The following is a 6,363-nucleotide window of genomic DNA, read 5'->3' as shown; positions in this document are numbered from 1 at the left end:
AATATTCTGCAGTAGTGTTGTGAAAGGTAGCCCTCCCTGTTCTATCTCTTTCCCATTCTTTTGTCTCTTTCTGTCTATCCATGCTGAAGTCTACCCTTGTTTTGCTGATTCTGTGCTCAGGTTAAAGGCCATTTTCCCATGCTTCTTAAAACCGTCAGCTCAATCTAGACACACCGCAATGACAGTTTAAAGGACATCAAAATTGGTCTGCTGTCATCAAGGGTCTGTCTTATCCCTATTTGCCTTTCTCCAACCGATCCATCAGCGACGTCTGATCAAAATGGGATACCATGTCTTCCAGCATTCCTTTTTCCCAGGGATGAGTGTCCTGGACTGTCCCTCTGCCACCACTTCCTGTCAGCCAAGCCTGAGACAAAGACCTTCTCTTTTTCTAACTCAAATTCTGCTCCTCCTCTCTTGCTCGCTCTATAACCATGAGAATTGAGCATGAAATGCAGCACATATTTATGAGATTACCTGCTGTCTCGTGTTTCATTTCCATATATGAAAGGAGAAAATTTTTCACTCCTTTTATGTGAAAACATGTGAAAAAGACAAAAATGAATTCCGGTACTGTTGTACTCCATTCTCCAAGAGGACATTAATTTACATCGATCTTGTTTTGCACACTTCCCCCTAATACCATTAGAATGATAACAGCCTAAAATAATGCTCCTATTCCACATCCCTCCTGACAAGTACATACACACTCGCACAAACAATCTGTATAGAGATAATCCCAAGAGATGGATGCGCACAAAAACAGCCCAAAATGAAAAGCTCACTGAATTCTAAGCCGATTCAAAATTAATCAAGTGAGGTTGTCAGCACGAAATGCATCACAAGACTTCTTTGTCTCCCAAACAGCCAAAAGTCGACATAAGAGGAGTGATCAGAGAAAAACTCTGAGGGGGGAAACATGCTCTTAAGCAGAAGGAAAAAGAGGAGGGGGGAATAGCATTAGAGAGGCCTAAACCATTTCTCTGAGCTCTATTGTACATTGCTAAAAACAAGACTGTTAGAGTGTGCATTAAATGGCATAAATGCATAACATAATAGCATTTATGACTATTCCTACATATACAATGATTCAATGCTCCCTGTAACTTTTGTTCTTGCTGAGCATATACAGTGATGGCCAAAAATATTGGCACCCTTGGTAAATATGAGCAAAGAAGGCTGTGAAAAAAAATGCATTGTTTATCCTTTTGATCTTTCATAAAAAATAAAATAAAAAATCACAAAAATCTATCCTTTAATTGAAGTAAAACAATTGAAAAAAGGGAAATATCTCATTATTAAATAAATATTTTTCTCCAAAACATGTTGGCCACAATTACTGGCACCCCTAGAAATTCTTATGAGTAAAATATATCTGAAGTATATTCCCATTCATATTTTAAATTTTTTAGTGCACCTGGGTGACTAGGAACATACAAATTTTCAGCCATGACTTCCTGTTTCACAAGGGTATAAATATGAGGTAACACAGGCCAAATTACCTTAATCATCAATCACAGTGGGTTAGACTAAAGAATATACAGTGCATCCGGAAAGTATTCACAGCGCTTCACTTTTTCCGCATTTTGTTATGTTACAGCCTTATTCCAAAATGGGTTAAATTCATTATTTTCCTCAAAATTCTACAAATAATACCCCATAATGACAACGTGAAAGAAGTTTGTTTGAAATCTTTGTAAACTTATTAAATAAAAAAACGCAAAAAAAAATCACATGTACATACGGAAGTATTCACAGCCTTTGCTCAGTACTTTGTTGAAGCACCTTTGGCACCAATTACAGCCTCAAGTCTTTTTGAGTATGATGCTGCAAGCTTGGCACACCTATTTTTGGGCAGTTTCTCCCATTCTTCTTTGCAGGACCTCTCAAGCTCCATCAGGTTGGATGGGGAGCGTCGGTGCACAGCCATTTTTAGATGTCTCCAGAGATGTTCAATCGGGTTCAAGTCTGGGCTCTGGCTGGGCCACTCAAGGACATTCACAGAGTTGTCCCGTAGCCACTCCTTTGTTATCTTGGCTGTGTGCTTAGGGTCGTTGTCCTCTTGGAAGATGAACCTTCGACCCAGTCTGAGGTCCAGAGCGCTCTGGAGCAGGTTTTCATCAAGGATGTCTCTGTACATTGCTGCATTCATCTTTCCCTCGATCCTGACTAGTCTCCCTGTTCCTGCCACTGAAAAACATCCCCACAGCATGATGCTGCCACCACCATGCTTCACTGTAGGGATGGTATTGGCCAGGTGATGAGCGGTGCCTGGTTTCCTCCAGACATGACGCTTGCCATTCAGGCCAAAGAGTTCAATCTTTGTTTCTCATGGTCTGAGAGTCCTTCAGGTGCCTTTTGGCAAACTCCAGGTGGGCTGTCATGTGCCTTTTACTGAGGAGTGGCTTCCGTCTGGCCACTCTACCATACAGGCCTGATTGGTGGAGTGCTGCAGAGATGGTTGTTCTTCTGGAAGGTTCTCCTCTCTCCACAGAGAAATGCTGGAGCTCTATCAGAGTGACCTTCGGGTTCTTGGTCACCTCCCTGACTAAGGCCCTTCTCCCCCGATCGCTCAGTTTGGCCAGGTGGCCAGCTCTAGGAAGAGTCCTGGTGGTTCCAAACTTCTTCCATTTACGGATGATGGAGGCCACTGTGCTCATTGGGACCTTCAATGCTGCAGACATTTTTCTGTACCCTTCCCCAGATCTGTGCCTCGATACAACCCTGTCTCGGAGGTCTACAGACAATTCCTTGGACTTAATGGCTTGGTTTGTGCTCTGACATGCACTGTTAACTGTGGGACCTTATATAGACAGATGTGTGCCTTTCCAAATCATGTCCAATCAACTGAATTTACCACAGGTGGACTCCAATCAAGTTGTAGAAACATCTCAAGGATGATCAGTGGAAACAGGATGCAACTGAGCTCAATTTTGAGTTTCATGGCAAAGGCTGTGAATACTTACGTACATGTGATTTTTTTTTCGGTTTTTATTTTTAATAAATTTGCAAAGATTTCAAACAAACTTCTTTCACATTATGGGGTATTGTTTGTAGAATTTTGAGGAAAATAATGAATTTAATCCATTTTGGAATAAGGCTGTAACATAACAAAATGTGGAAAAAGTGAAGCGCTGTGAATACTTTCCGGATGACTGTACAGTAGTTCTGATGTGTGGCAAAATGTTGTTGAGCTTCACAAAATGGGAAGTGGCAGTAAGAAAATAGCCAAAGCATTGAAAATGACCATTTCCACCATCAGGGCAATAATTAACAAGTTCCAATCAACTGGAGATCTTAAGAATCGGCCTGGAAAAGTAGGTGTGCCTATATTGTCTCCACACACAGCGAGGAGGATGGTTCAAGTGGCCAAAGAATCTCCAAGGATCACAGCTGGAGAATTGCAGAAATTAGTTGGGTCTTGGAGTCTGAAAGTCTCAAAAAAATATCAGATATCACCACAAGTTGTTTGGGAGGGTTTCAAGAAAAAAAGCCTCTGCTCTCATCCAACAACAAACTCAAGTGTCTTCAATTTTCCAGACACTACGATGGGTTTGGCGCACACAGAGATGAAGAAGTACCCAATGCCCATGGTTAAATGTGGTGCTGGATCTTTAATGTTGTGGGGCTGTTTTTCTGCCAGAGGTCCTGGACATCTTGTTCAGAGACAAGGCATCGCAGACTCTATCAAATACCAACAGAAAAAAAATAAAAACCTGGCAGAAAGCTTACAATGGGCCCTGGTTGGATCTTCCAGCAGGACAATGATCCAAAACAAACATCAAAATCAACACAAAAATGGTTCACTGACCACAAAATCAAGGTCCTGCCATGGTCATCCCAGTCCCCTGATCTGAACCCCATAGAAAATTTGTGGGGTGAACTGAAGAGGAGAATCCACCAACATGGACCTCAGAATTTGAAGGATATGGAGAGATTCTGTATGGAGGAATGGTCTCAGATCCCTTGCGAGGTGTCCTACAACCTCATTAGGCATTATAAGAGAAGACTCAGAGCTGCAAAGGGAGGTTGCAAAAAGTATTGAATAATTATGTCCAGTGCATTTTTGAGAAAAAAATATTTATTTAATAATGAGATATTTCAATTGTTTTACTTCAGTTAAGGGATAGATTTTTGTGATTTTTTTTTTTTTTAATGAAAGATCAAAAGGATAAACAATGCATATTTTTTTCAAAGCCTTCTTCGCTCACATTTACCAAGGGTGCCGGTATTTTTGGCCACCACTGTACATATACAGTGCATTCAGAAAGTATTCAGACCCCTTAATTTTTTTCCACATTTTGTTCACATAAGCCTTGTGCTAAAATGCTTTAAATTACTGTTTTTTCACATAAATCTACACTCCATACCCCATAATGGCAAAGCAAAAAAAACTGATTTTTGATAACTCTGCAAATTTATTAAAAAGAAAAAACTGAAATAACACAATGACATAAGTAATCAGACCCTTAACTCAGTACTTAGTTGAAGCACCTTTCTGCAGCAATTACAGCCCCAAGTCTTTTTGGGTGTGATGCAAAAAGCTTTGCAAACCTGGATTTGGGGATTTTCAGGTTGTATGGGGACCATGGATGGACAGCCATTTTCAGGTCTCTCCAGAGATGTTCGATTGGGTTCAAGTCCGGGCTCTGGTTGAGCCACTCAAGGACATTCACAGAGTTGTCCCAAAGCTACTCTTGTGTTGTCTTAGCTGTGTGCTTAGGATCACTGTCCTGTTGGAAGGTGAACCTTCAGCCCAGTCTAAGGTCCTGAGCGCTCTGGACCAGGTTTTCATTAAGGATATCTCTGTATTTTGCTTCGTTCAGATTTCCTTCAACCCTGACCAGTCCCCCAGTCCCTACCACTGAAAAACGCTTCACCGTTGGAATGGTATTGTGCAGGTGATGAGCGGAGCCTGATTTTCTCCAGACATGATGCTTGGAACTGAGGACAAACAGTTCAATCTTCATTTCATCAGACCAGAGAATATTGTTTCTCATAGTCTGAGAGTCTGTCAGGGCGGTTTCAAGATGGTGATGATCTGGGGTTGCTTCAGCATGGCTCTTTGTGAAGGATGCATGACTCAAGCCACGTACAAGGTTATCCTGGAAGAAAACTTGCTTCCTTCTGCTCTGACAATGTTCCCCAACTCTGAGGATTGTTTTTCCAGCAGGACAATGCTCCATGCCACACAGCCAGGTCAATCAAGTTGTGGATGGAAGACCACCGGATCAAGACCATGTCATGGCCAGTCCAATCTCCAGACCTGAACCCCATTGAAAACCCCTGGAATGTGATCAAGAGGAAGATGGATGGTCACAAGCCATCAAACAAAGCCGAGCTGCTTGAGTTTTTGCACCAGGAGTGGCATAAAGTCACCCAACATCAATGTGAAAGACTGGTAGAGGACATGCCAAGACACATGAAAGCTGTGATTGAAAATCAGAGTTATTCCACCAAATATTGATTTCTGAACTCTTCCTAAGTTAAAACATTAGTATTGTGTTGTTTAAAAATGAATATGAAGTTGTTTTCTTTGCATTATTCGAGGTCTTAAAACAGCATCTTTTTTATTTTTATCAGTTGTCATTTTCTGCAAATTAATGCTCTAAATGACGATATTTTTATTTGGAATTTGGGAGAAATGTTGTCAGTACTTTATAGAATAAAACAAAAATGTTCATTTTACTCAAACACATACTTATAAATAATAAATCCAGAGAAACTGATAATTTTGCAGTGGTCTCTTAATTTTTTCCAGAGCTCTATATTAGGGCTGGGAAATTTAACGCGTTAATTTTTGCGATTAATATTTTTAATGTGTTAATTTTTTTACGCGATTAATGCAGTATCCTTTTTTACTGTATGGGGAATAAAGACATCACCTGCAAGTGGTGAACTAGGCATGCAAGAGATATGGACAAGCAGGGGTTAAATTGGGATTTCAGAGGTGGGGGAACCCTAAATCGGGTGATGTCGTATGCTATGATATGTTGATCTATGTCGCTTTGGATTCGAGTGATTCTGGATTCAAAAGCTTAACAAAACAAAGCAAAATTGTTACTGCATATCAGTGGATCTAAGAAATGGGTGAGAAGCTGATTCCATATTATTTGATTTCTTTTAAACAGATCAGACCATGGAGCAATACAGAAGCGGAACACACTTCTATATGTGGGCGCGCATGGTCTCGTGCCACACTATGCTGTCTCTACCAGCGTCTGCAACTGACTAGAGCGAAGCATAATGAACTTGAAATATTTTTGAACAAGTACACTTTGTAAATAGAGATGGAATGTGTCAAATGGATCAAACAAAATTGAAGAATACAATAAATGAAATGGATTGACAAACAAGCAATTT

The sequence above is a fragment of the Myxocyprinus asiaticus genome, chromosome 12 (genome assembly GCF_019703515.2).
Source record: "Myxocyprinus asiaticus isolate MX2 ecotype Aquarium Trade chromosome 12, UBuf_Myxa_2, whole genome shotgun sequence".
Classification (NCBI taxonomy): domain Eukaryota; kingdom Metazoa; phylum Chordata; class Actinopteri; order Cypriniformes; family Catostomidae; genus Myxocyprinus; species Myxocyprinus asiaticus.
Note: the sequence above shows the minus strand (reverse complement) of the source record.